Source organism: Meleagris gallopavo, chromosome 8 (genome assembly GCF_000146605.3).
Source record: "Meleagris gallopavo isolate NT-WF06-2002-E0010 breed Aviagen turkey brand Nicholas breeding stock chromosome 8, Turkey_5.1, whole genome shotgun sequence".
Lineage (NCBI taxonomy): Eukaryota > Metazoa > Chordata > Aves > Galliformes > Phasianidae > Meleagris > Meleagris gallopavo.
Genome location: NC_015018.2, coordinates 3,029,608 through 3,051,779, shown reverse-complemented (window position 1 = coordinate 3,051,779; position 22,172 = coordinate 3,029,608). Strand labels below are relative to the sequence as shown.

Genomic DNA, 22,172 nt, shown 5'->3' with positions numbered 1-22,172 from the left:
AGGAATATAGTTATGACTATGTATATTTATATGAATGCATATATATGCACAAGCAATTGTTCACCACCCCCCAACCAATGCCCAGCTGACTCCCGAGCGACAAGAGAGAGAGATGAACTCCCACCCCTTCAGAACTCCTCCTGCTTCATGTCGTATGGATGGAATATCCCTCTGGATGCTTTAAGTCAGCCATCCTCACTCTGTTCCCTCCCAGCTCCCTGAGCCCTTTGCTGCGCATGGCCTTGGCTCTGTACAGCACTGCTTAGCAGCAGCTACAAACATGTTGTGTTTTTCTCCTAGAACCAAACACAGCATCATACCAGGCACTCTGAAGAACACAACTCCATTCCATCAGGAGCTAAGAAAAGAACATACTGCTGGAGTTCTTTTCAAAATATAATTGTTCTATTCAAGAACACCTAATATACGTTAATAAAGTTTAGAGAATTTGTTTACCCAGGTGGGATTTCTTAGGAAGTTTCTAGGAAGCAAATCGATAAGTGTTTGCAGATTGAAAATCTGATCACACTCATGACAGTCCCAAGAGGGAGCTGTGAAATTGTCATTTCAGTCAAAGGATCTCAGCAGAATTAGTTATCTGTCTCTGAAAATTGCTAAGAAATAGAGGACAGCAGTGGGTGTTGTGAAGGCAGACAGAATCAATAGAACAGCACTCTGTGTTATCTACAGTAGCAGGCCTTTACCTTACTTGTGATCTCTGTAATAGAGAAGGTTAAAATTCCGTTTATGCTTCAATAAAATATTTGATCAAGACTGTATGACTATTTGGGAAGGGTCTAACGAGGTGCAATTGATAGGTATGACACCATGATGCGTGGAGTTTTTATTTCCAGCACATTAAATCAAATCTGACTTCAGAGAACCAACAGTCCGTGAAAGCTGGTGGATTTATTTATTTATTTTTGGTCTCAGCCTCACTACTACTGACGTGCTTACTGATATCAAAAAGTAACTGATCACAAACATCTCCACTTCAGATTTCTATTGGTAAATGATGCATAGCAGTAAGTCGTACATAGATACAAAATTGAATACCATTTCAGTGTCAGACCTTTCCAAGAAGGTTTTAGATACCCCAGTAGAGAAACTCTGAGATGGTTGCTACCCTACATCTTCTCTGTGAGTAAAGATGTATCCAGCTGCTATTCAAGACAAACTTCTGATGCCACACAGGCAGCTCACTGAAGATTCTCAAAGGCTCACTGCAAAGCATGCCACTGATGGAGAGGAGTATACAAGCAGCTGCTCTTCTAGCAGCTTCACTTAGCAATAACGATAGGCAAGAAGGGTCAGAAATGCATAAATCCAGAATTTATGCCAGTGCCCCAGCACCAGTCATGCTCACAGCCACTTTCAGCATGTGGCTCTAGCTCTCTTTCCTTCGCAACTGTTTTTAACAAAACATCATCACTGCAATTTTTCTCCTTCCTACTAGTACATGGCTGCAGCACGAACCACCATTCACATCTGTTCAACTTGGCTCAGATACCTGCATCTACAAGCATCCCTTGGAGCTGTTCTTACAGAACACATTTTGATGCGTACCAAGGTCTGGCAAACTCTTACACTTGTTCCTTTTTCTTCTTTTTTTTTTTTCTCCTCAAGAAAATAACAATATCTGAGGGCACGCTACAGTGGAACTATATCCCAAGAACACAAGGAAATAGGCAATATAAGAGGTCTCACTGTTTATGTAAGTAAACACAATTTTTCTGTGTGCCTTCCTCACCTCAACAGAGGCAAAATGAGACAAGGGCTGAACTTTCTCCAGTTCCATTGCTTTCATCGAGTATCAAGCAGATCTGCATTTTAATGCTCCATCTAGAGGCTGGCACCCTTTTTGACTCTTCACAGCCTCTTATTAAAATGAAACAGAATCAATTCAAACAACAAAAATGGAACTTCCCCATCTGTCTGCAGAAGGAGGAAAGGATCTCAGAGGGTGTAAGAGCTCTCTCCTCCTTCGTTTCGGTAATTCTTTTGAACACTTCTTCGCCTACCCTTTTCATCTGTGTACAGGTTTCATTCACACTTCCTAGAGCTGAAGGGGTAACTTGTGAGCTTACTTTCTTAAAGATGAGTTTCTCCATGGGCTCCAGAACACAGCACAAACAAGACATTACAACTGGACAGTTATTCACATCATGACCTACAGCAGAATACATGAAGGTTTTTTGCTCGATGAGCACCTTTTACTCAAGTTGAATGATCTCGGTAGAATACTAAGAAATAACATTAAAAAAATGTAAGTAGCTTCTTGACCAACCTTCAGTAATAAATGCAGTTAACCTCTAATGAAGCTAACAGGAAACAAAGCAACTGGAAGAAGATCTGGGATAATGAGACCAAAATGAAACCTGTCTTTTACTTGCAGAGATCAGTACTCAATCTGATCGTAGGCCTAGTATTCCAAGGAGAATAAATCTGTCTGACACACACACACACACACACACACACACACACACACAATTAAGATGGCTTTGCACCAGTGACTATAAGAGCTCTGCTGTGCAGAAGTACTCCCTGAGCACTGAACAAGGCTTCACGACCACGTGCCAGTGGGCAAATGCTTTTAAATATTCTCCAACATTTATTCTGTAAACTTTGATGGGTAGGTAACAATGGTTTGGTATTTATTAGCCTGTCTGGGTTCTCTGGATAGAACAACCCTAGAAATCCATTACTTCAACTACAATTTAAGTAGGTTAATCCAAGCTTACCTGTTTACTTATACTTAGAAACAATTCTGGCATCTGAACTTGGCAAGGACAGCCTTTACAGATATAAAACTAATCAGCATCACCCTTTACCATCAGAAATATTTGTTGGTGGCCACACAGGAAGGAAGGAGATACACTGGCCTCTTGGAGTTACAGAAATGCTCGCTAATAGTCAATATTCCTGTGGAATATCTTCCACAGCTTCACACCAGCACCTGAACCAGTAGCATAAGAAATGTTCCAAGAGTACGTGCTCTGTTCAACAGGGAAGCAGATCGTATCCAGTAGCATAAAAAGGTTCCCTTCTTTTCTCACCCAAATCACAATAAATTTTCCACCAGACTGAAAAAAACAAGCTTTTTTCCCCCTCTAAAAGCAAGTAAACCTTGTCATGTCCATGAGTTAATTATTTAAAAAAATCTATTAAATTTGAAGTCTTTAGAAGTGCAATATGGAGGCCTTAAAGAATCACTTTTAAAAATATTTCCTTTCTGAGAAGAAAGGCTGGAAAATGACCAAAACTTCTCTTCATACTTCTGTGCCCCCAAAATCTCCGACTGCTTTAGAAAACCTGTTGCACACCCATCTCAATCCTGCTCAGTCTCACACTCCATTTAGTCTGACTACTTTCAAAATTCCCTTTGAACCTTCGCTCTGCAGATCTGACTGGATCTTCAGGACTTGAATGGAAGAGATCCGCCAGTACGGAGCTTTGTGTAACTGCACTCAGCCATAAATCCCTTTGAAATTACTGAGCGTGACCAAGGATGAAATTAATTATGGGGCTGTTTAACATGGGTATGTAGGTTACACATCTCGGTAGAATATCACAGTAACTAATGGGGGGCCATCATTATTCAGTGAGACATTTGAGAGTGCTCTACATGGATTAATCATTTGTAAAGAAAGATTTCATCAGTTGCAAAATGATTCCCATGCTTTCTATAGAAAATATGTCTTTGCTACCATGAAACAGAGAAGACAACAGAAAACATCAGAAGGAAAAAGGAAAGCTCTTTCCATGGCCTTACCCTGCTGTGCTTTGGGTATTTAAGCAGAGATGTCCTCTTTTCTCAAAGACAGTTTGAAATGCTCTTCCTATATGAATATGTATCAGGTGTAATCAATAGGCAGCCAGGGATCAAATCTCCACAAGCAGGCATAGCCCAGCAGTTCCCATTCTGACCTGAACACCCACTTTATCAGACGTTCAAATAGGTAGAACCATATGGGGACTTGCGATTGACTCTTTTCATAGACAAAATCTTTTGTAGAACCGTAAGTTTGAACCCCTGACCATTCTACTGTGGAGAAATAGCTGTTTTCATTCCTGGACCTTACAAAGAGGTTCACAATACACGAAATAGATCAAATTCCTTTTGTTATATTGTTCCAAATGCCCACTAGTATTAAGCTATCACATTTTACTTTCAGAGTTGCAAGAAACAGTGATTCCTCAAGAGCTGCTCCTGTTCCCATTGTTCAAATTGATCAAAAATGTGCCTTATGTTAAGGATACCTTTCCCACCTTCTAAAATTTGACTGTGACAAGTCATACCTGCTCTTTTAAAAAACACGTGAAAAACAACAACAAAAGCAGCACGTGGTTGCTGAGAAAAGACTAAAATACGCAAAGATTAGGACTGTGCTGATATATTTAAACATGGGTTTCTCCCATCGAATTGCATTTTCCTCGCAAAAGTAATAGCAGACTCCTAACTAAAAAAAAAAAAAGAATGAAAATAAAGGCATTGTTTGCCCTCTGTCCTCAGTGACAACTCCTTTGGTGGATGCCACTGCAGAAAGTAAAGGAAGGTGCCTGAAAAGCTGTATCTCAGATGGAAGTAGTTTGAAGCAAATCGAACCTGTAACTTTTGTACCAGAGGAGAAGGGAAAGAGATTTAGAGCCACCTGGGACAGAAGATGAATGTAAATGGCTGGAGGTTGGTGAGCAAAGCTCTGGAAGGAATGGGGGACAGAATGAGAAAGCAAAAACGGCCTGCAAAGAGAAATGGCGCTGAGTTCTCTTAACTATCACATTGAGCTAGGAGATGAGAATGCTGTTTATTTAAAAGGATGTGAACAAAACAAAGTACTCTCTGTGAAACATCAAATAACACTGAAATAATCAACAAAAGAAACTCGGTTAGGGAATAATTTTATCTCACAAGTACTGTTTGAGAAGCACAAAGCAAAGAAGGCAAAATCCAAATACTGATTTAAACAGGCCACCTTATAGTGACATAAAAACTATCAGTTTTGTGCTAGGAGAGGCAGAAGTGGTCCCTCCATAAAGGAAAACACAAGGAGCACACAGCAGACCGTGGAATACCAACACACGTGCAAAAACATGTGAACTCAAACTGTGTAATAAACCACACTTTTAGCGTCTTCTACTTGGATTCAAATCATGTTTCGTTCTTTGGGATGTAAGTATTTACCGATTTCACACGTACAATAAAGTCAGACTGCAGCATCGTGTCTGAGCGCGTGGTTCTAGCATTGTTTTGGCTAATAAACAGAAGCATCTCTAATGTATTACTTCACTTGCTTGCCATTTTCATTCAAGTACTAAAAGCTATGTCAAGATAAAAAAAAATAATCTAAGATTAAATGCTGTAAAAGTATTTATACTGCTCTAGTCTTGAGAGAAGAGCATAAACGCTGTGCATTAAATAATTCAATCTCCATAGGCAGTAGCAACTTCCAGGGCAGAGCTTCTGACAGAAATTTCCCATAATTGCAGATGCTTCAAAAAGCATAGCTAGGGCTGTTTAAGTTACCAAATGCATTTTAAAAGAGGGAATTAGAGTTATTCATACCAGGTCATTACTCGTGGAAGCCAAGGAGATTTCCTATTGCTAGAAATAAGGTGGTTACTGAAGGACTTACTTCCGCCCATACTCTCCGTTTCATATTCCCTCTGCATCATCAAAGAAAATTCTTTAGAACATCAAAGAAAATTCTCTTTAGGAGAAAAAAAAAAGAAAAAAGAAATTTCTTTTCTGGAGTGTACAAGGCATATTTGTAATATTACTCTCTCATTTAAAGCTTCAGGAAATCCAGTTTCCCTAGGCTTCAAATCTGTTCCCCCTTCCTTCTGCCTAACAGAAGCACAGAACTGTTTGTTCACTGGGCTGTTTATTATTAGAATGTCTGCTGCAGAAGGGGAAAGTATCCAGAAAACCTTCCAGCTACAATTTTGCTCTGAAGATACCAGGCGGTATTTAACACATTTGAATATCATCAAGATAATTTGCCATAGAATAAGGGAAAAAAGCGAGCAGGAGAGATGCATTGAGAACATGAACCTCCAGGCTTCCCCCCAACTCAAACAAAGAACAATTTGTTTATACCCATGTAAATCCTGTACTGCACCTGAAGACATTTTTCATCTGCGACTTTTTTTTCCACTATGTTTCGTCTGTGTTTTCTTAAATGTGAACATAATGAACTGAATGAGGTCTTCACCTAGTGTGACCAGGAATCTTAAGTCAGCAGCCACATATAAAGAAGCACCAACAGAGCTGACTTCTGCTCGTCTCGTTAGCCACAGCACACCTTGGACCTCCAGACCTGCTACAGTGCAGGAAATTTGGTCAGAATTTCTTTCTTCCTATTTTGAGATTGTTCTAATATCCTCAAAGGAAACCTTTCTCAGGAAAAAGAAAACATGTGCCCATCTCCTGGCTTCTCTCTTCTGTACAAATTAACTTACGTTTCAAAAGCCTCTAAAGGAATAGGCTGGTAACCTAAAGAAAATGCAGGTTTTCCTCTTCCACCCAGAAGAGGAAACAAATTAATTTCTGTATCTGCCATCAAACAAACCAAGTGAACTCACACAAAGCCTTAAGAGTTGAAATCTCTGCAATAAAGAGATGATAAGTATCACTTGCTCTGTATACCATCCAACAACAGCCTCATTTCTTCAGATTACAGACTATACAGACTCATAGGATGATGACTAATGAAGTAAGCGAGGGCAATAAGCAAACTTATGAAAGCAATAACACGCCAAAAATCACCAGCTTAAAGGAATGAGCGTCATCAACTGCAAGCAAAATTGATGGGAACGCAAGTGACTGGAATTCAACATGACTTAGAAAGTTCAAGCATTACTTTTCAGAATGGTTGACAACAGGGAAGAAGTAGAGATAGGTTAGAGAAGACTCACAAACAATATAATTAGGCTACAAAGGTGTTCCATCTAGTGTGGAGGTCACAGTTTGGAGAAAAGAGGACAAGAAAACTAAACAGGATGACATCAGATATCACCAAGCTGTTCAATTAATGCTTTGTCCTTGGAATAACAGCTTCATTAGGGAAGACAAGCTACTGGAATAAATAATAGCAGCATGTATATCTCTTGAGAGAAGTCTTGAAAAGAATTTCAGCATTAAGTCTCATTTAAGAAAATGAAAACATACCTGCATGCCCTTAAATACGCATCTCATAGTGTATACCACTAAATATGATAACGTACCATCTTTTCTTCACTTCATAAAGCCCTTGTGTTTCTACTACAACTGCTGCTCACAGAACCCAGTTAGTTTCACCCACCTTCTCTCTGAAAATCCACATCAGTTCCTAACTTTTTCCTCATCAGCCGCACCAGTTTACTACCCAAAGCAGCGACTTGAACTAAACTATTAAACATGAACACACACAGTACTTACTGTACAGTAGCATTTTTACAGAATCGTGAATAGACTGTTTCTTTGTTTAGGACTGTTAAATATGAACCATTTGTCTGAGCACATATATCCATGCAATATACAAACATTTTTTACATATGATAAATGTCACCTTTAAAGCCAAGGACAAGCCTGACTTTAATGCACTACATTTTGCTCAAGCACATAACATTTATTACAGGGGGAAAAAAAATGCCTTTCTTTATTGCCTCATATTGAAGCTTTCTAAACAAACCAGTGAAGTAAGTTAAAAGAAATAGAGAACACTAACAGTCAGAAATGAAAATATCCAGACATTTATACAAATGTAAACTGACTGTGAATTTTAATAAAGGTAAGGCTGTCAACTGCTGATGATTTATACATACATGAATTGACAGAAATATAAAGACAGAAAAAACAGAAAGAAGCAATCATAGCATGACTAAAAAAAAAATGGTTTTGGCAGAAGCTTCTCATGGAAGAAAAGAAAAACCCAACGCTCGGCGTAACATTATCATATATATCAGATCACATCCAGGCATGTTGGGAAGAACCACATAACTGGTTTGGATTACCAGTATGATGTCAGCACTTCAGCACCAACAATTAACTGCATTTCTTTAAAAGCATCTCTTCACATAGCAGCCAAGTAATTTACTTGCACTGAACAACTTAACCTCCCCTTCTAAAGACATGATCTCCTGTTCTGGAGTTTTCTGGACTTTGTCAGAGTTTCACGCTGTCAAACTACGCCCCGGCAGTCACGCTGGAAAAGAGCCCTGAGCTTACAGGCCAGTAAATTTTAGATACTTTTTAGTGATGCGATGCAAGCTAGGAGATGAATCAAATCCATATCCCTTACCAGTAATGCGCAAACTCTGGTAGGCAATTTCATCAATCAGGCATTTGAATGAACTTCATTAGCCAAGGATTTCATTTGTTACAAGGTCAACTGAAGAAACTGTTGGACACCAGAAGAAAACCTGGCATCGTTGCATACTGTCACCGCATCTTTTTGCAATGTTCTCTGAAGAATTAACGAGCCCATTACTACTTCTGATGATTATAAAGATGTCATTTCCTTGGCGTAAAGTGGTTGCCTGAATATACATTGCCTTGGTGACAGCAATAAAAAAAACTCGAAAAATCACTTCATTAAAAACAAAGCGATGAAAATTGCTACGAAATGCCCATTACCTCTGGACTTGTGATAAAAATAATGGCCTTGGCAAGGAGCACATCTGAATCATAAGTAAGTGAAGTATGAAGTAACCCACTAGTAAAGGGAAAGTAAAAGGAGCTACTGTCAGTAGGGAATCATCAGGAGAACTACTGCAGACTGGATTAGATTTACAGATTAACCCCACAGAAGTAGCAGATGATGCAGCCTAGACTTCTAAGACCATTGAGAAATCTGCAGGGACCATCTGACATGTTTCCTTCTGACAGTGATACTACTTCATTCACTGCTGCACCGTGTGTTCCACATCATTCCAAGAAAGGAAACATTTCTGACTAGTATATTAATAAGTTCCAATTTTATTAAGGGCTACAAACCTGGTCAAATTTAATCCTCTGCCTGACTTCAGCTATGGTGCTGGCCTGTGGACACTGCTGTAGTAGCAGAGCTACAGAGTGCAACTGGTGCACACACCTGTGTTCTTTCTGATATTTACTACTTAATTTCCCAATTTAAAAATGGAACTTTGATGTCTTCAAAATGACCTCTCTGGAAGATACTAAAGCATGCTAAACACTTGCAGATTCTCCCACTGTAGTAGATAATGACTGGTCTCAACAGTAAAATGTTTTTCACACACACACACACACACACACACGCTTATTTTCCCTATTCTTAGCAGAAATATCCTTCTGTAAAACAGGTACAATCCTTCAGAAGGCCCTCTCAGGTTAATGTGGTGGATGAAAGGTGTTTTCCAGTAAAAACCAACTGTGAAGCCTTGTGGAGCGGAGCCCAGCATGAGCAAAACACAAAAGGTTCTCACTGCAGCAAAACTATGCACAAAACTTTACAAACATGATGCCCATACTTCTCTTGAACACCAACTCAACACAGAAGGAGAAAGAAAGAGACAGAGGCAGCATATTACTGCCAAACTTTGCTTGAATTCAAATCTATGAATGCAAACTCTACATAGGAAAGTAGCTTGTTTACCTGAATCTTTCTGCCTTGAGACTTTGAAGGTGTACACAATCACACAGATGTCACAGCGGTGACAGTACTGATGGGAATACAAAGGTAGCAATCCTGAAAAGATTTCTGTGACTGTTTTTACCTGTTTATATATTACTTCTAACTGTATTCTACTTCAACTTTTTTTTTGTTTTTTCCTTTTTTTATGGTATTGCTGAATTGCTGACTGAAAACTAGAGCATATTTTTCTTGCACTGACAAACACAGGCAAAAAGGGCTTTGTGCACTACTTGCTTACTAACAGCAGCAGAATTGAAATATGCTGCCCCCTGGCTCATCGTGTGCCAGCTTTTCTTAAAGAAAACAACTGCAGAAAGGAAAATAGAAAAAAGACAGACGAGGCACAAGTTGCAACTCATATGAACTACGCATACACACATACACATGGATACTAACAGCTCTTCCCAAACTGGAATTCAAGCTCAAAATGCAAGAAACAGAGGAATGCATCATCTTTGACCTCTCTGGCACTGACAAAAAGTAACACGTTGATTAAAAAACCTTTTCCTTCTCCAACTCTTATCATTAAAATAATATCATGTATCACAAAGTTGTTGAGCTGTTGAGTTAGGAACAGAAAAATTTAGCCTGCTCTTAATTCAAGCACATCTCATGTTTAGGAGGCACAGACTGAGAGATAACAAGAACTGTATTTGCACTTCTGATCTATTACGGGCAAGTAATGTAAGAACCCTGTGATAACGTATCAATAAGCTGAATTAGTAAATTCCATCCACTTGTCAGACTTTTGTTCAGCCTTCCTCCTGCAATTGGACAGAAGTTCTCAACAGACATTAAAGGGCTTTACAGCTGGCCTGTAGGAAACCAGACAGTCATCCGCCCCTATAGGCTTTAAGAGAGTTTCAGACTCATCTCTTTATTACCTCTCTTTTCCAAAAATCGATCCTACAGGCAGGTGTGCATTTATGACTGAGCCAACACCAAGGCTCAAGAACACGGCAGTCAAAGCAGCACATATCTCATCTTGGTTAGGGACTTGATGTCCTAGAATTTAGCAAGTAATAGGAAATTCAAGATAAACAAACAAAAAACAAAAAACCCTAAATACGTAGGAAGATTTGTGCAATCTGAGTGACCTACTGTCTCACTCCTAAAGGTGTGCTCTTGAGTGCTAGGGGTAGTTTATAAAACACGCAGGCAGACAGCCTGTAAATTAGGCCGTGTAAATAGAAGCTTTTTATCAGAAAATGAAGGTTATGGGCACGGCAGACTGCATTCTTCCCTTCTTTTCCCCAAAAGTGAAGTGACAAAGAGATTTAGGTGTTTGTTCTCAAAGTCAGAGGTCTGTATGAGATCTGGGAACAGAAACTTGCAGTATGTGAATGAAGAGCCATCAGACATACATAGCCCTTAGTCAGTCAGACAGAGAATTTTAGAAAAGCCTTAAAGCCTTTACAAAACAAGAGCCATCTCACACTGCTTGTGAAGTACAGCACTGCAACACAAACAGAGCCCTGTATTGTTCTTCAAAATTGTATTAATGTCTATTTTGTCTTTCAAAAATCTTAAAACACACTATTTACTGATAAAAGCCCTTCTGAATAAAAAAGCATTTTCCATAGTCCAACACAGCAACATTTGACCTAAACACAGCACTCAGAATCTGCATGAGTGCACGTTTCTTGAGCACTTGATGCGATCTCTTTATTAAGTATTCTCACACAGGAAATGTATCTGCTCTTCTTGACAATACACTAGGAAAGCTGCAAAAACAGCAACAGGATTTATGCCCTTACCGCACATAATTGATGCTCCTTGTTTTGACATCCTGCTACCATTTAAATACAGGAGAAAAAATCGTCCCTTCTCAGCCAGCCATTTAACCATCTTTCTGTTGCACCAAGATAGCTTTGAAATACACAAATAAAACAGTATTGTTTGTAAACTTAAGCTATTTTTTAAAAAAACATTTTCTACTTACTTCCTCGAGAAAACAGAAGTGGTGATACAGGTTCACCAATGTTAAACTGGGCCAAGAGCATGCACTGGCACAGAGATTTCATCCAGAACTGCCCTGAAATATTTACTAAGAGTCTCTCTACCATTTCTGATGAGCTGATATTTAGGCCCACGAGCACGAGAGAAGCTGACATTTAAAACAAAGCAAAAGCACCCCTGATGCTGTGCAGGATGCCCCGCTCCCCACACAGCTGGCTCCCACTCTCCCAGGGACGCACTGCCCTATTAGGAGCCATCCCACAATCAGCTGCCTACCCGGCCATGCTGCCAAAACACCACGCACACAGCAGCTCCAAGGAAACACAGCCCTTGATGTAAACCCCCAGAGAACAAACCAGATCTTCTCAGCACCAGCAGCAGTGTACAGAATTCACTCTTTCTTGAATGAGATGAAAACCAGCTTTCTTTAAATCAAATCCATTTATAACTGCGTATCTTCTCAAAGTTTTCTATTTCAAAATGTTGTTTTTTTAATACTAAGAAAGCTTTGGTAAGAAAAGAGCTCACAGACGGTGAGCAGGGCAGCGAATGAAGAGTTCAATGCCTCCCAAACAGAGCACTTCCAAACAACACCACCCAAAACAGGACTTGCAATCACCTAATGCTAATACCAGGGAAGGATTTATTGTTTCAATTACCTACAAGATTCTTATGTTATATCTATAAGACGGTATAAAGCTATCAAAAAGATTAATTCACCCAGCAATGCAGAAGTTTACCCACAAGGAGTAAACAACCCTGCTTTTTAGCCATGTCAAACAACAGAGCACAATCCTGATTGCACAAGTCTAAAGAGATGAATGACATTTTCTAAATGGGAGTGACTTCCCTGTTGTTCAGGGGAATCAATCTACCCATGTAAGCTTCAGATTACCTTCAGGAATATGTCAAACTGCAAACACCAGACTGACATTTGGAATAAACACTAGGCAGGTAGCAAGGACTCCTGCTCTGACACGTGGCAATAGTGAATATGCACAGAGGTAAGGCATCACGTCAGTCAAAATCATTTTTTATGAACCACCAAATCGGTAAAAAAGGTAATGGTATCTTAAGTTTTCACTGACAGATCTTAAATCCCGTGCTCAGCTCATCCTATTTCAGCTCTTGATTGTACAGGGAAATATTATATGCTCACTCCTTATTTGAGGAACTTAATTAAACAAAAAAAACCATGTGCATACATGCACTTCCTGCTGAGATCAGAAAGAGGTGTTAAGAAATTTTAGCTGCCCCTCACCCTACAACAATGGGAAGCACAATATCAAAAATTAAAGCAGTCTGAAAGGCCAGGACTGAACTAGATCGCACTGAAAACACGAGCCGAGGAGAGGAGTAAGAACAAAAAGCACAAAAATCTTTGCACCCATCTCCATGTTGAACCATCTCCTCATCAGGCATGCATCACATTACTCCCCCCTTCGTTTACTCACTAACTTCAATTGGATTTCTCCTTAAAAATACACACCCCTGGCTCTTCCCTTTAGCACACCTGGACCTGCAGCAACCACAGTGCCACCTGGAAGCACCCCAGGGAACCACCAGAGGTGAGGTGAGAACCTACCTCTCCTGCTGGTATTGAGCCCAGCCCCTGCAGGCTTCACTCGAGCCTGCCTGGCTCTTCATCTCAAAGAGGTAGTCAACAACTGATTCCTATCAACCCTTTAACGAAGCTTTTTAAAGTTCAGGGATGGATTTTTAACACTGGAAAACCGTCTCCTTACTTGTATTTTCCTGTCCAAGGTGTCTTACCCTGCTTAGACACCAGACCAAAGTTCTTGCACCTTTCGGTTTTCTTACTGCCACTCCCTTGGCTGTTTGTAACTACGCACACTGCAAGACAGCAGACAAGCGGGATAAAAGGCTGAAGCATGGATACACAAACTGGCATCAATGCCTTGTCCTGTTCTCAACTGCCTCTGAATAATTCCTAACATTTAAGTTGATGCTTTCACTGCTGATAAATATTGACTGGATATTTTCATGGAACTATCTGTTGTAACTTCAGACTCTTGCTCACAAATGGTAACAATCAATTCAGAGATGAAGTCAGAATTATTTTTCCCCTACATACATCCTTTCCATTTATTTACACAATTTCATCTGTCATTTCAGTGGCAGTCACTCTCCTAAGGTCTCCTGCAGCAGTTCCTTGCCAGCTCACATCTTTAGTATGCTGTAAACAATTTACTAGCATCCGTAAATCTTCTCATCTTGCAAGCAAACCTATTTCCTAGATCATTTAATGTTCATATAGTGAACATGAAGGATGCTGGTGGTACACCAGTAGTGAATTCCTTGTTTTCCAAGAACTGACTGTAGAAGGTCAACTCTTTTCCCGGTAGCTCATCAACGACCTGTCTGTGCAAGCGTTTCCCTTTCAAGTCCCACGTGCCTTGTTTCTTCAACATGCCCTGCCAAGGAGTTCGGCCAAAAGGACTCAATACTCATCTCAACATCCAGCAGTGCTTGCTGCCCCACCGCAAACAAGAGTTGATACAGTTATTGCTTATAACTGGGTCAGAGACTCTGGATGATATCTGGCAAAGCTGTATTACTGTACTTCACAACGTGAAAAAAATATAATAATCATTGTTTAGTCTTTGAAAGTCTTCTGTGCAAGAAGACTTTTGTACAAGAGTTTTCTTTATGCCTTAAATTAATGCAATAGAGGTGGTTACTCTTTTCTCTAAACATTTGCTGTTGGATATCCTCGCAGAATGCTTTGATTGCATCTATAAGGCATCACATGTAGTTCAAAGCTTACATGTAGGATATTTCACAGATTATAAGCCAGGCACTCCATAAATTTAGAGCATGTTGCTGAGGAACTTCTATTTTTAATTTTTAGATTTCTAAGAGTTAACACCCACTGACTTGGAATTAGAAAAAGATGCCACACGGGATGAGCCATCAGAAGGATGAATGTAACTACAGCTACTGGTCTTTCACCATCTGCAAGGGACCAGGAAGAAACCTTAACTCTAAGGTGTTTGGGCAACTTCAAAGAAACTTGCAAAAGTTCATAACTGACTTCTGCCATATACTACTCTGGCAAAAAAAAAAAAGTCAAAAACTAAGCAACAAACCAAGTCAGAGGCCATCAGGTTATCCTCTCCTTCCACAAAATAACAAAAACAACAATAAAACAGACAATCAAATAGCAACAACCCTCACGAATATTTCATTAGTACTTCCATATGTTACCTTTCTGACAGTCGTGAGCCAGCATATCCGCATGGAAGAAATGCACACAACTCCCTTTTGGAGACCTTAGGTTGTAATTCCCTTACAGAGACCTGAAAACTACAGGTGCCAGGAAACTGGGCTTAAATGAAGGCATAACATCTTAACAGTATCAAATGTGTGAGATGCATGACTCTGTAGTTATTTTTGAATCATACGTACAACAAAACCCCGCACCCTGATAATTATACTCTATGAAAGCATGCATCAGAAAACAAACACAGATGTATGTGTATATTTACTTATGTAAAGAGAGACAGCAACCACCAAACCTCAGATTATTTTCAAGTGAAAAAATATAGCTGACTAACCAGCTTATTAAAGTGATTATAAATCAAAACTACGTAGATAGTTATGTCATTGCATATTCTAGAACAAGCTAACTTTTTAATTACCAAATCTCTTGAAATGTCTTCAGTGCTAAATTTTAACTTCTATTTTTCAGCTGCCTGAAAGACAAAACAATCCTTGAAATAGTTTAAAGATGAAATCTCTGTATGTTTTTGTAATGCTGTCATATCTGGTTATATCTTATTACTTTTTTTTTTTAATGCACAATACAGCAAGCTTCCTTAGACAAAAGATAACACAGCTTATTTTCCACACAAAAGAGAAATGACCGAAAACTACTTCCTTTCCTCTCATATGATTTCACTAAATTGATGTTGTCTTTCTAAATGAAGCATACTACAATCTATGCCCAGCTGGCAACATTCTGCTGATCCTATGACTTGGGGTTGATTGGCACTGGTCACCAGCTCTTTCACCACCTCCTCCTTTTTCTGAAGCAAGTTATTATTACACGTATCTTCATATTACCTAAGGGAGCAATAAATAGGATCCACTAAATAAATTTGCTTGAGGAATTTATTTAAGATTTGAAAGTTTAATGCAACTGCCAAAAGCTTCTGCAGTGCTGGGAGAATTAATCTTACTACTCATTGCATTTATAGATTCACATCAAGCCTCTGGACGTCAGCACAGGTGCCACTGCTAAGAAATAAGAAGTTTCCAGGAAATCTCTAGATAAATTTTAACTGGTTGCCAAAAAAAAAAGAAAGAAAAAAAAAAAAAGACTGATCTATATGCCAGCAGATGCAATATTAATACATAATTATGACTTTAGGGATGCTTTATCCAATACAGGGTTTTATAATGAATTTAGACATAAAACAACATTCCTTAAGACTGGATGACTGGATTTTTAGTTACTGTGCACCAGAAGTTGTAATTAGCTGAAGAGCCATCTCCACCCATGAGGTCATTCTGCTGGATAAGCAGCCTTTCTGCCATAATTGCCTGTTCTCAGGTACAAGCTTTTGAGGACAAAAGTAAAACAGTGACTGACTTTTGGAGTAGATCTACTACATTTTGTAAAGTATACTTGAGCTTACGGAGTACCTGGATGATAATGAAAAATAATGAAAGCAATTTTAAACAGTTTAACCACTGAATTATCACCATGCTATCCACTCCATAGATGAGCCAGGTTGTGTTGTACAAGAGAGATGTTTCCTGGGACACACATTTGATGAAATGAGGACAAAAGCAGACCCCTCAGCATCCAAGGTGGATCTGTTCCATGCTGCCCATGTTCTTAACACTCTAAATAAAGTAACAATATTTGCCCACCAAGTTAGAAAGAGTACAAGAAGATAGTACAAGAGCTAGCGAAGCCCTCTTAGTAGCCATTAGCACAACAGCAGTACAAAACAAAGAGCAGCCATGAGTCATCAATACACTGCACTACCCCTAGGTTTCAATACTTCTGCCATCCCTACAATTCCAGCTTCTCTAAGTAATACTACAGATGATCAGCCAGCAATGCCCTGGAGTCAGCACTAAGCTTTTTCCACCAACAAGACACAAGCTTAATGCATCCACTAAACGTGAGAGCTTGCAATTATTAGTGAACTACATACAGTATAAATGCAAACATAAGGAGCAAGAATTGTCTATGAAAAAACTTCGCTTGAACTTAAGAGAAGAGTGAAAATGCAATTACTTAAGTTCACTAAACTCCTCCTCAAAACCTCCCTTGTGGCACAAGTGCTAACCATGGGTCACACAATACTACAACCCATCCAGAGTTTGAAAACTGTAAGGTTGAGCTTGGCACAATAATGAAGATATTTTCAGGCTGCAGATGCAATTGGCTGAAATGACTTAAAATTCACAACGATTCTTCTGCATAGCTGTGTAGGAAGGTGAAAAACGACCAATCAGGCTTCTTTCCTTTTTACACCTAACTAGAACAAGAAGTAGTTAACTATAAATAGAAAGAGCAAGAGACTAATAAAGCATTTTTTCCTGTTGAAAAATATAAATACAGAACGTAAAGGGGAATGCCAGCTTCAAAACGACCACGCAGCAATGACAGAAAAAAACCTGACAAAAATATGTAGCTTATGCAGAAAAAGACATTACAGGATTTCTGTAATCTCTTTGCTCTCTTTGTCAGTTATAGACCAAGATCTTCTCAATGAAAAGATCTAAGTGGTGTTGGTGCTGCCTGCAAATGCAGAGAGGTCCAGTCCATCTCTTAAAACACCTTTCCAATAGTGCCAGCACTCTCCCTTGACTCCTTGATTGTTTGAACATAAATGTTGTTTACTATCCACAATCAAAAACAAGAGTACAGAACTGAGCAACAGATGAGAAAGAACTTACGATAAAGGTTTTGGCTTTTCAAAATGTAAGGGTAGGGTTAGCCAACCCAACAGGACAATTTAGAAATGGGATTCTATCTAAGAAGAGAATACAGCAGAACAGAGAGTACAACAGAAGCTCACTAGGATGGCCTTCTCTTGGTAAAAGAACACAGAAAAGCTCCTTAAACTGGACAGGACAGTACATACTTTAGGGATGGCTGATTCTTCACGTTTATCCAAAATTTTTTTTTGAAGTTTGCATTTACTGAATGTTCTGCTTTAAATTATAACTTTTAACAGGGAAAAAGAATAATCAAAAACACCTTGATACCTTCCCAGAATTCTCTGATTTATGTAATTTTACCCGAACAAATAATAACTTAGCTTTATCCTTGACAATCTTTACTAAATCAATACTAAATGCATAGATCTATGCTAAATGCAAAACATTACCAATTCTATGTTGCTTGAGGCATTATTAGACTCAAATGATGACGTTTGCTATTTTGAGACATGCTGATAAAACAGTGCCATAAAAACGTAACCTACAACTTGATAACTACAGCTATTCTAAGAATATTTCATCCAAAATGTAAAGGAATGTAATGCCCAAGTAATACCTAGCTCGTTAACCTATCAGACAACAAGATCAACTTGTTAAATTTTATATGCAGATCCTCACTAATTCATGATGTTGAGCAGCTGTGTTCTATTCATGCCACAAATCAGTCACACTTTTCCACTAACACGGAAATGATAGGAGGGCTGGAGCACCTCCCCTACAAGGACAGCTGAGAGAGTTGAGGGTCTTCAGCCTGGAGAAGAGAAGGTTCCAGAGGGACCTTATAGCAGCCTTCCACTACCTGAAGGGGGCCTACAGGAAAGCTGGGGAGGGACTTTTTATAAGGGAAGGTAGCAGAAGGATGAGGGGAAATGGTTTTAATCCGGAAGAGGGCAGATTTAGACTAGATATTAGGAAGAAATCCTTTACTGTGACAGTGGTGAGACAGTGGAACAGGTTGCCCAGCAAGGCTGTGGATGCCCCGTCCATGGAAGGAGGCCAAGCTGGGTGGGGCTGTGAGCAAACTGGTCTAGTGGAAGTTGTCCCTGCCTATAGCAGGGGGTTGGAACTACATGATCTTAAAGATCCCCTCCAACACAAACCATTCTACAATTTTATAACACATTATTTTTCTACCCTTTGTAACTGAAAACCCAAGTATAGTCCTAAAACATCCACAACGGATTCCTTGTCTGTAAGCTAGATCAAACAGGTTCATTGGGCAAACCTCAGAAGAAGGAATAACACCTAATAGTGCACTAAAAGATTACTTTCAATTAAAAACATAATCTGCCTTTCTATTATAAATTTTTTGCAAAAATAAATTGTCAACCTCAGATATATTCATATGTCCCACAGAGAATCAAAAGCATAAAGTAATTAAGCAGGTTGACTGGCACTGAAAATAGACGTGAATATATTAAGCTTGATGTAATTAATTTCAGTGCACAAGTTTTAGATCATACCTCAAATAAAGCTCAGGTTGTACTAGGGAGATTATCAAGAACACAAACTTTAAACCTTTTATAAGACACTCTGCACAAAGCAGCATTAGCAGCCTTTCAGGCAATGATCATACGAGCAAATACTTGAATGTTGCACTTAGAAAATTACTTTGTCCTTAAACACGAAAACCTACCTTACATCAGCAGTGCCAAAAGAAGGTTATTTTAACAGAGAAATGCAAAATTAGGTTATTATTTCTGAACAGTGCTATTTCTAACATTTCATTTCTACCTGGCATGTTTCTGTCCCGTTCTTGCTCTTCAGCAGGCTTGAGCTTCTCAGCACCTGGTATTTCCCCAATTAAAACACCACAAAGGGAACATCTTTTCTAATGTACATAAGACAACGCAACTTCTTGTTTCTCCACCCGAACATTTCCTTACTACGTCCTTACACACCTCTGACAAGCAGCTGTGACTTTATACACCGAAATTTAAGTAATATGAACAGTGTTCACCTGCTTGGATGTCCCTTACAAGCCATAATTAAGCACATCTTAGGTAGCTCAAGGGTGGTTTTTCAGAATTACATACAATTTCAGTTTAAAGGAACCATTTAATGGATAACCGCTCTGATCTTCACACTAATTTCCCAATATTTAGCATTTACTCCTTGTTCCCACTCTGTATTTGTTAGATTTCAACCACCTACCAAGAATCCTGTTTTACTCCTTTCTGTCACTCCAGTCTGACTTCAGTTTTCAAGCATTTGTTTCATTCTACACACTTCTTAAGTTCCTGTCACTAAACTGTCGGGTTAGAATCATCGCCATGAAAAGTTTTATTCTAACAACATCCAATTACTGGAACAGCTGTAAAATCAAATTCTAGGCCAACTGGACAGACTAAAGCAAATCAACGTGCATGCTTCTCCATGTAACTTTTGTAAAGACAGATATTAAGGACAAACAAGCAATTTGTTAAGAAAGTGTCTCCCCTGAGCATCTGTAACAGCTGAACAGAGAAATAAATTAATAAAAAAGAGGAAAGCTCACCTTTCAACCCTGGATGGATACAGCTTCCAAAACAACTCCAGCAGTGTGTACTGTATGCTCTGTGCTTTTCGGAGCAATCGCTTTCTTCTGTGACTTCAGGGCTTCTGGTTTGTTTATTCTACGTGTGTGCAGAGGAACCCAAGATGTTATCCATAGGGCAGTTCACTTCCACTCCTTTCCAAAGTGTTCAACGTGCTACTTCTGGCACCGAGGCTGCTGAGAAGCCACCATATCAGATCTGTGAAAGCAGAAGTTGGATTAAACCAAGGCATGCAGACGCAGCACAGGGTGGTCAGTTTCACAGACCTGATCATGACGCCAGGGTGAGAATAAAGCATTGAAGGTTGCAGTGATCAGTCTGAGCAGTTTGGAGCTCTAATGAAATAATTCAACCTGTGAATTCAACTCATTACTGAAAAACTATTTCAAAAGCATAAAAACCTTCGTTAGCTAGGAGAAAGACAAGAAGAGAAAGCAGAATCTGATATAAGATAAGCAACTACACAAGGCAAGGAGGATACAGAGCACAGGACTCGTTAGTCTGAATGATACTGAGCCATGAGCCTTGTAAAATGATCAATACTCAAAGGACCAAATGAAAGGCTTAGTTGCCCTCCCCCCCTCCACAAGCTAAACAAATCTCTACTTCTAGACATTTCAGACTACCTGATACAAAAAACATCTCAAAACCTTTCCAGAATTAGAGTTCTGCTCAATGAGCTCCTTCTAGATGTGAAAACAACAAAAACTCTATTTTCTTTAACTACAGCTTAAAACCCCATGCTTCTTCAATAAAAGTCCAATCAATATTAAGCAGACAACATCCAGCAGCACAGAGCGAATATACTGGGAAGATTTCAGAGCTGCACCACGCAGTGGGTACAGAGGCCTCGAGCTGAACAGCACAGAGCTGCTGCAGAAACGAGGGGAAAGAAAGGGATGAATTGAGCCAATGGTTTGTCCTTGTTTTATTTCAATCATTTTTCTTAATGGAAAACAAATTGATTTGCAATGCTCTTTTCATAGATAAATGGGAAAAAGGCTTGGTTAAAGCAGAGAGAAGATGAGTGCAACACTACAACTGAATCATCACACACCTGAGAAACATAAGCTACAAGGAGTTGTACTTATGGAATGGAAATAGCATAGAGCAGGGGGGTTTCTTGCACAGCAAATCACACCTGAAACAGGTACTCAGCTTCTAAGATACTTCTCACGCACAAATGAGCAAAACTGCTATAAACGTTCAGTCAATTCATCTTCAGTTCCTTAAGGACCTTTGTTGAAGAGCAATGACCCTCACTTCACCACTGTCTGATGCAAAGAAAATGAATCACTCGCATAACACAACATCACTCAACCACTGCTTAGATTTCTAAGATTCAAATAAACACAAGGCACAACAACAGTTCACAAGAAAACTGAAATCTGCCACTAGGTCTATCTGGCCCTATATAAACAAGCTTCTCTACAGCTTCTTAAACGCAATAACCTATAGAAGGACAGTGCACGTACTTTCAGGCAGCAAAGGTGTTGGAAACATCAGATTTATTTGTTTCTGGCGCAGTCTCAGTTCACCTCTGCTGTATGTATTCATCAAGAAGGAATCTGAAATCACATTCCTGTGCTCCAAAAGGCTCCTATCTTAAGCTCAACGCCAAAGTGGAAAAAAAAGAAAAAAGAAAGGAAGAAAAAAAGCCCCAAAGAACTAGTGGTACATTCAGCATTTGCTAACTTCCGAGGGTTGAATTCTAACTTTACAAAATTCTTTGATTATACCCTTTGAGCAAAACATCTGAGTACACACATAGCAGTGTATCACCTCTGTGTCAAATGTTTTACAGTTCAAAGACAAAGATTCTCTCCCAAAAAAAGCTGACTCTCCAAGACTCTTTGCAGCAAGAAAATATTCACCCATATCCTCCTCAGTGGTGTGATAAAGAAAAGCCACCACAAATTGCACAGAACCTTTTCTCCAGACAAGTGACATTTAGCCCAGCGTTCCTACATGTTGCTGGCAGTCTTCCACTGCTCAAGTGTGCTAACATTAATAAAAAGAGTTTAAGGAGAGCAAGAACTCTCAAAAATATGTCAAGGACTTG

The 22,172-nt window shown here is 39.3% G+C and overlaps 1 protein-coding gene across 1 annotated transcript in view; it reads right to left on the bottom strand.

Annotated features, from left to right (window-relative positions):
• PCDH15 (protocadherin related 15) overlaps window positions 1–20,304 on the bottom strand; it is a 566,546-nt gene extending 546,242 nt beyond the window's left edge. Inside the window, exon 1 of the transcript XR_002117515.2 lies at window positions 20,071–20,304. The gene's annotated coding sequence lies outside the window, so the exon portion shown is untranslated. The remainder of the gene's footprint in view (window positions 1–20,070) is intronic.
• Window positions 20,305–22,172: the final 1,868 nt, after the last annotated feature.